Source organism: Oryzias melastigma, linkage group LG9, assembly GCF_002922805.2.
Source record: "Oryzias melastigma strain HK-1 linkage group LG9, ASM292280v2, whole genome shotgun sequence".
Taxonomy (NCBI): Eukaryota; Metazoa; Chordata; class Actinopteri; order Beloniformes; family Adrianichthyidae; genus Oryzias; species Oryzias melastigma.
In genome coordinates, this window is record NC_050520.1 from 27,599,339 (window position 1) to 27,608,470 (window position 9,132).

Consider the following 9,132-nt stretch of genomic DNA (forward strand, 5'->3'; position numbering starts at 1 on the left):
GAAATTCCTCTTTTTTTATTGCACCTTTGAGCGATAATTTTGCCTCTGGCATATGCTCAAAAACTCACCAGATATTGTAAAAAAAATATATATATATATATTTCTAAGTCCACTGAATGAACCAAAACCAGAAGTTTTGAAATTATTATAGGATGCCCACAGGACCTACAACTTTGTGTTTTTTTTTTTTTTTTTGGTGGTCAAGTGTGAAGTTTGCAGATTTTCCTATTTTAACACAATATAGGAAAAAAAGCTTTTGTATATAATCTTAACATAATTTTACACACATGCCGCAAGGTTAAGTCTACAACCACAATCAAAGTTTTGCTGACCTTTGACTCTGGGAAGAGGTTGCCATCTTGAAAAAAAAAAATAAAACACCAAACTCCCCAAAAAGTGGTGTTACCCTGTTGCTTGCAGATTTTCTACCAAAATATTATAAAAAAAATAATCCATTAATTGTTGGCTCAAGCTGAACAATATGATATGAAATTATTGGAAATGTGGGCGTGGTTAACCTAAAACCTTCGTTGCCAGGGAAATTCTAAATTTTACTTTTGTTGATTCTTCTAAAAATGACATAAACCTGTTTGTCCCTTCCTGGTGACCAAAACATAAAATGGTTGCTATGGAAACAAAACCACCAATTTAAAAAAAAAAGAACAGGAGAGGGTGGGGGCCTGACTAGCCACTCAGCAAGTAAGGGCAGATGAAAAGGGGGTAATGGGGGTATCACCTGCAGGCCAACGCCACTCATGGGTTTAATAAACGTTTAGTTTGCTTAAGGCCTCGCTGCACCTCCCTTACATTAAAAAATGATCTTTTTTGCATCACAATTTCTTCTTTCAAATCCAATTTCAAAATGAGCATCGATTGTCTGAGCTGCATATTTTTGCAAAAGAATGAGATTTATTTCTTCTCTATTCTGTCAACAAGCGCGACTTTTTCATGAAACCTAAGAGGTGAATAAGCTGCATTTGAATTCGCTACATGACAGATTATAGATGCAGCCACTAAAATAAACCGCACTGAAAGCACGCTCTGTGACTGAATAGGACATGATATGAATGGAGAAGGGTCGGCGCTCTCCTGCTAATATTTGTGTCCACGTTGTAGAATGAACTAGCTTTCAAAAGAGGTCAAAACAAGATTTCAATGAAAAAGCGCATTGTGGGATGTGTTATTAAAGCCTTGAAACCATAATTCTCTCTTCAGTTACTCCATAAAATATTAACAGAGAGAAGAAAAGCCTCTCTGTTCATGGCTGATAATTCTAAAGCTTGCCTTCAAAAATCTCACAAGCAAGGAACAGGATTTTGCATAAGTCATCAATAATGAAGACAAGGCGGTGATTTATTGATGTTGTTTGGCTAAGCATATGTTTTAGGCTTGTTGGACAAGGAGGTATAACTGTAAACTTCCTGATGCTTGGCAGGGACTGCTGTTTCTTTGGTTAATTACAAAGTGTTTTTTACGTTACATCAGCCCTTCATATCATCAGTCATTCATTTGACTGAATATCTGAGGAGAAGTCGCAGGCTTTTAAAGAGAAAAGTGCTGATATCGTCCCCCAGAAATCCCCATGTGAGCAAAAGAAAACCCCTAAAAGCTCACAGATCACAGGTGGAAAGCAGTCGTCTGTCTGCATCAAGTCACTCCGAACACTTAAAAGCTACACCTTTAAAATCTGCAGCCCTTTTACAGGCAAAACCTCGGCATGAACTCTTCCTTAAAATCCTGAAACATCATTTTTAGTTTAAAATAAAACAACATAAAAAGAAAATGTACATTGCTTAAGACACAGAGGACAGTTCAGTGGAACCAAACGGAAGCTTTAGGACTCGATCTGGACCAAATTAAAAGGACTGAAAACAACCTAAGACTTTGAGATAAGTAAACTTCACAATTTTGTGAGGTAAGTCAGTTAAAATGCATGGACATTTTGAGAAAGCACGTTGTGGTCGTGGGAAGTTTCCGTTAAAAAAACTCCATTTGGTAAATATCTGATACATTTGAGCTTTTTAGCATTTGAGCTACCAACAAAGAATAACTGAGCTCATCTGGGCTTATCTTATTAATTGACTGTATATAGAAAACTGGACTGAGCAACCCCTCCCTCATCCTTGTCAAATAAGACGTACCCGCTGGCTCTAGGAAGCCAAAATCCCAAAGACTTGTATCGAGAAATAAACATATATTTGTCAGAATCGCCTTTCTTGTTCTGCCAACTTTTTTAACGCGTTCTTGTTCATCTTAATCTTAACCAGATGCTTCAATTAAAGTACGCAGTCCCTTCTGGACCCCAGGTCGAGCGTTCGAAACGTTTAATTTACCAGTTCTCCCGCGGCCAATTTTTACTGGTAGGGGTGTGGTCTTCCAACGAGCTCACTCCTGATTGGTGCCATAGAGACGTTGTCTCAGACCAATCACTGCTGACTGTCATGGTGGTGTCCATATCATTGAAAATAGGGACTAAATTGACTTCATTTGGTTGGAGCAGGAAGTATCCCATTTTCAATGGGTGACATCACACTTGATTGGTCCAGTTCTCTTATACAATCAATGATCTTATACTAATTTTCTGTACTAATTTCATCCTTGCAAGGAGAACCTCAAATTTCAAACATTTCTATCTTTACTTTATCTATGTTTGACAGAACTTTAAGGGCACACTCTAATTTTCTTGAAGCTTAGACTTAAACTATATCTAGCACACATTTAGGAGATGGCTTACACGTAATCTGATCAGTGCGAGCGAACATAATTGCTAGAATGGATGCAGCGTGTCCTTGTCCACAGGAACCGTCGAGCTGAAATGCTGTTTTTAAAGCATCATAAGCAGATAGGTATTGATCTGTGGACAAAAGTGCCACTAAACCAAAATGGAGGCGGTGTTGCCCTTGATCGATTTCCAGAGTATCACAGCTTTCAAGGAGATAGCTGCCTTTGTCTGCCGCATAACCTTTCTTCAGCAGCATCGCCCTTACAGGAATGTGATGGGAGTGTGTGGGTGCTGTCTGCTGTGACATTTGTTTATTTGAAGTCATTTCTATGATGTGATGAGCAAACGCTGTCTCATGGTAGAGGGCGACTACATGTAAGAGACCTCAGAATTTATTTATCAGACAGCTTGCTCAGATTTAAATTAAATGTACGTATTATTAGATAAGAAAAAAACAATTTTTTCTAATGTCCTTATCATCAAATCGTTTCATACTCAGTGGCCTTGGAGTAATACCGTTTACCGAAAAAGCACTTTTATTTCGTAATGAAGCAAACACTTACAGCATGTTGCTAGCGGCAGTCTCGTCTTCCCTCAACAGTGTCTCTTTCTGCAGCAGTTAGAAGTTTTTATCCAACCAAACAGAGACTTCGGGCATTAGAGAAAAAAAAACCCATAATGAAAATCAGGCCAGGACTCCTAATAGCTTGGGAACAAATACCCCTGCAGGGCTTGCTAATGAGTTTAAGTTGAGTGCTCAGCCATTTTCTTCTCTTATCCACAAAATATTTTCATGCAAATGGATATTTGCTGCAGAGGCTGTAGTTAGTAAAGCACAAAAAGCATCCCGCATATCCAATTTGCTGTTATGATGTTCTGTAGAACTGTCTGGTAGCATGTCGCTTTGCATGTGGTTAAGTACTATAGACCCTTGCACACAGTAGATGGTCACAAGCTATGGTAGTGCGGTCCAACATTCACATTCCTTGAGGTTTGACTTGTAAGATCTCAAACCAGCACAGGCAGATCCCCTCAATGGCTCTCAGGGGAGCATAATCGCCAGGTAATAGAAACCTCTTAAAGAGATAAGGATCCCCATTTGGATCAATCTCCCTTTTTCACCTGTTTAGAGGCATGTCCATCTTCCAGGTAAAGCCTCTGAGTCAGACAAAGGCCGTGGCTCTGGAGGGCGAGATCAATAGCCAGGCAAAGCCAATGGATTTCTCTAAGCCTCAGTGCCCGGCTGGGCTTTTGATTGGTTTGTTTTATGGGTTTAGCTGGATGAGCGGTTGTAAACTAATAGCTCCAAGCTGCTAAATATTACAGGGCAAGGCAGAGATAAAGTCTTTAAGCTCCAGAGTGCAGATTCAGCTGAGGAAGGCAGGTGTCCACTCAGCACACCGTGGAGTTAAATGTACCACTTTGAGGTTTGGGGAAACTGACACCATCAGCAACAATCTATAGCAGTCTGTTGAAAATCATATACTATGAAGCGATTGTTGTAATTGAGTTGCAAGGGCCACTTTACATTTTAGTGACTTTCTGCTGTCCCAATCATATTTCAAAAAAAACAACTTATTTATTCACATTTTATTCAGTGTGTTGCTTAACTTAGCATAAAACTCAAAAATCTTTATTTAAAGATTTGACTTATTGATAAAGTCTTCAGAAATTAAATTATTAAATTCAATTATTGTTAGAAGTTGTAAATATGCTAATGGGGCTAACTTGTCGCGGTGTTGGCCGTTTTATTTATTTTTTTACATGCTATCAACAATGTTGGTGGTTAGCGTAATCATAGTAATGTTTGTTTTAGTGGTATCAGTCTGTTTTGTTTACTTATTGTAAACAAGGTCGGGAGTTACAAATACTGTGAATACGCTAATGTTGTTAGCATGTAGCGGTGTTGGACTATGGATTTATTCTGTTTCTAGCAAAGTTGGGAGTTAGTGTGGCCACAGTGGTTTGTTTGTCTGTATCAGTCAGTGTTTTTTGTAAATGCTACAGATATTTTAAATTTACTAATTTAGCTAAAGTGTTGCGTGTTACAGTTTTTAGAATTACTGTGAATTTAGTTAATAGAGTCTGACTGAATGACAAACTCATTTTGTTGCCCTTAATGCACCTTATATAGTTCAGTGAGTGTTTTATGTGACATGCGTTGAAATATAGACTATTTATTGATAGTGCGCCTGGAATCTTCAGTTATTACAGTCATGGACAATAGACTTTTTAAGGTTATGAACCTCGAAGAGCTTAAGAGAGCTTGAGGAATGCAAAATAGGACCAATAAGAGTTCTTGAAAACATTATACCTCATAATAAAACTTCAGGCTTTTCCTTTTTTTCCAGACAGAAATACAGAACGCTGTCAGCAACAACAAAAGTCCAAGTTGGCTGTGAATTTCTAACTCACATGCTGTTGTGCAGATTCAAAAGACACAAATGGTTTTGTATTTTCCTCTGTACTTTGAAGAAAATCATACATTGTTGAGGTGTGAATGCAAAGTCAGCAACAAAAGTAGATGCTTCTTCTGTCTTTGTTAGGAATGTGGCAACACATTTGTGCTCAAAAAGTAATGAGTGCGACTGAGCGTCCACACAGCCCTGATGATGGGACACTGAAGACAACAAACCTCTCTGTGACAAGAACAGACAGATCGTGACAAACACAGCAGACTGTTCACAGCGGGCTGTCAAAGGCGAGATAGGATCTCAGACCAACGGGTCACGACTTTGTGAAACAACTGGAAATCAAGTTGACATTTCAGCCAAAACACCTGTTGCTTTTAAAATCCCAAGAAATAAATGTCATTGAAGCAGTTCAACCAGCTTCTTAATTACAGCCCTGCAGAGCTGAATTTGTGGTGCAGTCAAAGACTACTCTTCCCTTTGGGAGCGCATCAGATATGTAAATGTACGAACAAACAAAGTCAGCAACCCATTTCTAACTCACAGTTTCTTGGTTTGTGTTCACCTTATTGTAGTGAGTCTGAGTGAATAGAAATTATAACCTAAACCTAATTAAAATTGATCTTTCATGTTATGAGTTTTTGTTATGGGAATTTAAATACCTAAATCAGGGGTCTGCAACCTAAAATAGAATAACATTCAGAAAAATATAAGAGCAACCACAATGCAAAATGAAAAAAATCATCATGGGAGAAAATGTATTTCTAGTTTCATTTCTCATTAACAGCATTTAATTGCACAGCATTTTTGGGCACACACAAGAGACCATCAGAAGTCTCAAATTGTTGTGCAAAACGACTTTTTATATTGCATTATTAACAGTAAACAACACATTTATTTTTTGTACATACCCTTCCTTTTAGGTGGTGCTGGAGCCAATCCCTGCAGTCATGGGCAGCATCACCAGAGACATCATCCCTTCTTATATTTAGTTTTAAGAAATATTTCAGAACACCAGAACACCAACTTAACATGTATTCTGAACTGTGAAAAAAGTATACGACTCTAACGACACAAGTAACTCATACATAATCCAAATAATTAACTGTACTGTCTGCTTTTGTATTTTTTTCTTTTTTTTTTTTTTAGATATAATCGTAATTAAATTCATATTTTTTTATGAAGTGAGACAAATAGGCAGACTATAACAAAACATTTTATTGTTGTTTATGCCTTTGGCAGCGTTCACATCTTTGTCTCATTTTATTATTTTCCCCCATTAAATCTGTCAAAAACACATTAGCAATCCGGTCCACATGGACCTCCACAGTCCTAAATAAACAGAGTTGTTGGGGGACTGGTGGTTTTCTTGGCCTGTTGGGAAGATCATTGTTGAAGCTGCAACTGGGTTAGAAATTACAGAAGCTAGTGAGAGAAAAAAAAAAAAAGAACAAGCAAACATCAAACATTTCTTAGGCCAAAGGAAGTTGTTGTCTGAGTGTTTTGTGCCTTTAAAGATGGCACATTCTTGCCTTGATGAGAGTGAAGTTCGTACGAGAGCCATTTCTTTCCTATTTAGGGAGATAACGAAACTTTCAAGTCATTCTGGCTTAAAGGTTAAACAATGAAACTCGTGTGAGGATAATGATACTGTTTAACTTGGAATCTCAAGGGCATGCGAAAGGGCTTGTTCCATCTCCTCTACGCCGACTGTGACAGCATTTCAATGGGCTTCACAAAGACACAAGGGGAAGAAGAAGAAACAGAATAAGGGCCTCGACAACGAGGATTCTCAGGAGATATTTCTATTTTGAGCCAATTTACTAAAACAAATCCAACACCTGAAAAAGCCTGTGCTCTTTAAAGACCCACTTCAGCCATGTTTTTATCTGTTTAGCTAAATAAAAAAATTTAAAAACTGTGTTGTTTTCTAGGAAATAAATTTAATATGAATTGCATCCCTACCCCTAAGGCTTTTCTTTTCCCCTTTATTTAGCCCTCCAACTGGAGACATATGGAAAAATAGTGTCTTCAAATTCAGACATTACTACCCCCTGTCAACTCTGTTAGCATATAGCTACCAGCGCTTGGAAAATACTTTACAAAACCCCTTTTATGCCTTAAAAAGTTATTCTAAATCAATAAGTCATTACTTACATTTAAATGTAAACTTTTATGCTCAGTTCCCTTCATTTTTGTACACTTCTTCTTGTGAGCTTACAGCCCCTCACAACCAATGAGCTTTATAGGCTAGAGTCACTACGCTAGCTTGTTGTGTACGCAAAGTTGGACGCCACATTGGATAGGGCGAGAAGCTGATAAAGGAGAACTTATAGAAAGCATTTTTGGAAGATCTGAGTGAGTTAACTCTCAATACTGAACGTTTAAGCTGGCCTTGTAGCCTATTCAAAGTTAATGGTAGCTTTAGAATTCTCACTACCTCCATGTTTTCTGGTTGGACCACCTATCTTTTTTGTTTCAGGGAGGATGACCATGGTATTTGTATGTGGGTTTTACCTCAGATCAGATAAGCCAACCTGCTGAATTTAATTTTTTTTTGTTTAAAAAATTGGACAGAATTAAACATTTTATGGCCATTTTACTGTCTCTGCTGAGCTATTGTCTCATTGTTTACCGTCCTATCCAATATGGTGTCACTTGTCACATATCCTGGACAAGATATTGCTACTGATTGCTAACAACCACAAGCTAATATTAACAGTCAACAAAAATGGGGATGACAGCTTGGATGAGGAAAACAAGGACGGTGAAAGATCCATTTGTTTGTTAGTCGCACGTGGATGCATCGGAATTATTAAAATTGTTGAAATTGATTAAAGTCGTTTTATTTTTTATTGCATTTTTTACATGTTCTTGTAACATTTTTTTCTCATGATGGAGGACTTCTAGAAACAGTTTCAATTAAAACTGAATTTCTGAGTATCGTTTTTTCTAATCACTGTGAAATTCAATTTTAATTGTATTTTTTTTCTAGATTTCCTCTATCATAAGAAAAACGCTACAAGAACATGATAAAAACGCAATTAAAGAAAATAAAAAAAAATAAAACATTTAATCAGAGTGGGTTCTTTATGATGACAGCAGTTGTACTCTCATTTCTATCTTAGTGTCCCATAAATGTGCACCTATACCCTCCCCAGTTTACCCTTGGGCGTGTCAGCCAGCGGAGACAAAAGCAGGTTTGACGCAGGGCTACAATTGACAGATTCGCCCTCCCCCATCCTCCACCCACCTCACTCCTCGCCACGTCCATCATGGAATCGCACCACAGGAGGCTGTCGTGACAGTCGGCCAGCTCAGACAACCATACTTTCAAGGACAGGTACGACCTCCGTTTTCCAGCGTCAGCAGGGGTTTAGGGAGCCGGGGAGGCAGATTTGTGATATCTCACTCTGTTTTTTTATAGCCGTCCAATAAATAATAAAAAATGTGTTCAAGACTGCTGGGAATTGTTTTGTATCATAAGGTACCCTTGAGACAAGCAGGTCCTTCTGCTGAAAGACATTTATGGGTAAATTCCTAACCTTTGGCGGCCTGCTTAGTGACGTTGCTAAGCTACAATCAGACAGAGTTGCACAATTTCACCACCAATTTGCCCAATTCTGTTGTAATTTTCATGGAAGACAAACAGAATTATAGTTCTTTGTTTTTAACATTTAATTGGTAATTCCAAGTAGCCCTCAATGTCATAAATTATTATTTTTTCTTTTCAAATTTAATAAAATACTTATATCAAAAAAAGTATTCCCACAATTGCATTTTAAAACAAGAGGATAACATTTTCCCAGCTTTTACTCAGTAGATGTCTGTATCTTGTCATTATCTGAGAGATGTCTCTGTGTTGCATCAGTGCTGCTCTCAGTGATAATGTGCCTCCGAGACCTTGCGGAAGGGATGAACAATTTCTCCAGAGAGCACGGAAAAAGATTGTAACGATAAAAATGTAATTTCTTCCTATGCAATTACATTAGCGTGCAG

The 9,132-nt window shown here is 37.9% G+C and overlaps 1 long non-coding RNA gene across 1 annotated transcript; it reads right to left on the minus strand.

The window, feature by feature from the left end:
* Positions 1-6,266: 6,266 nt before the first annotated feature.
* Positions 6,267-8,830, minus strand: LOC118599106. The gene is made up of 2 exons (XR_004948396.1): positions 8,387-8,830; positions 6,267-6,864 (listed from the first exon to the last, which is right to left on the minus strand). It is a non-coding gene; the product is annotated as an uncharacterized LOC118599106 (long non-coding RNA).
* Positions 8,831-9,132: the final 302 nt, after the last annotated feature.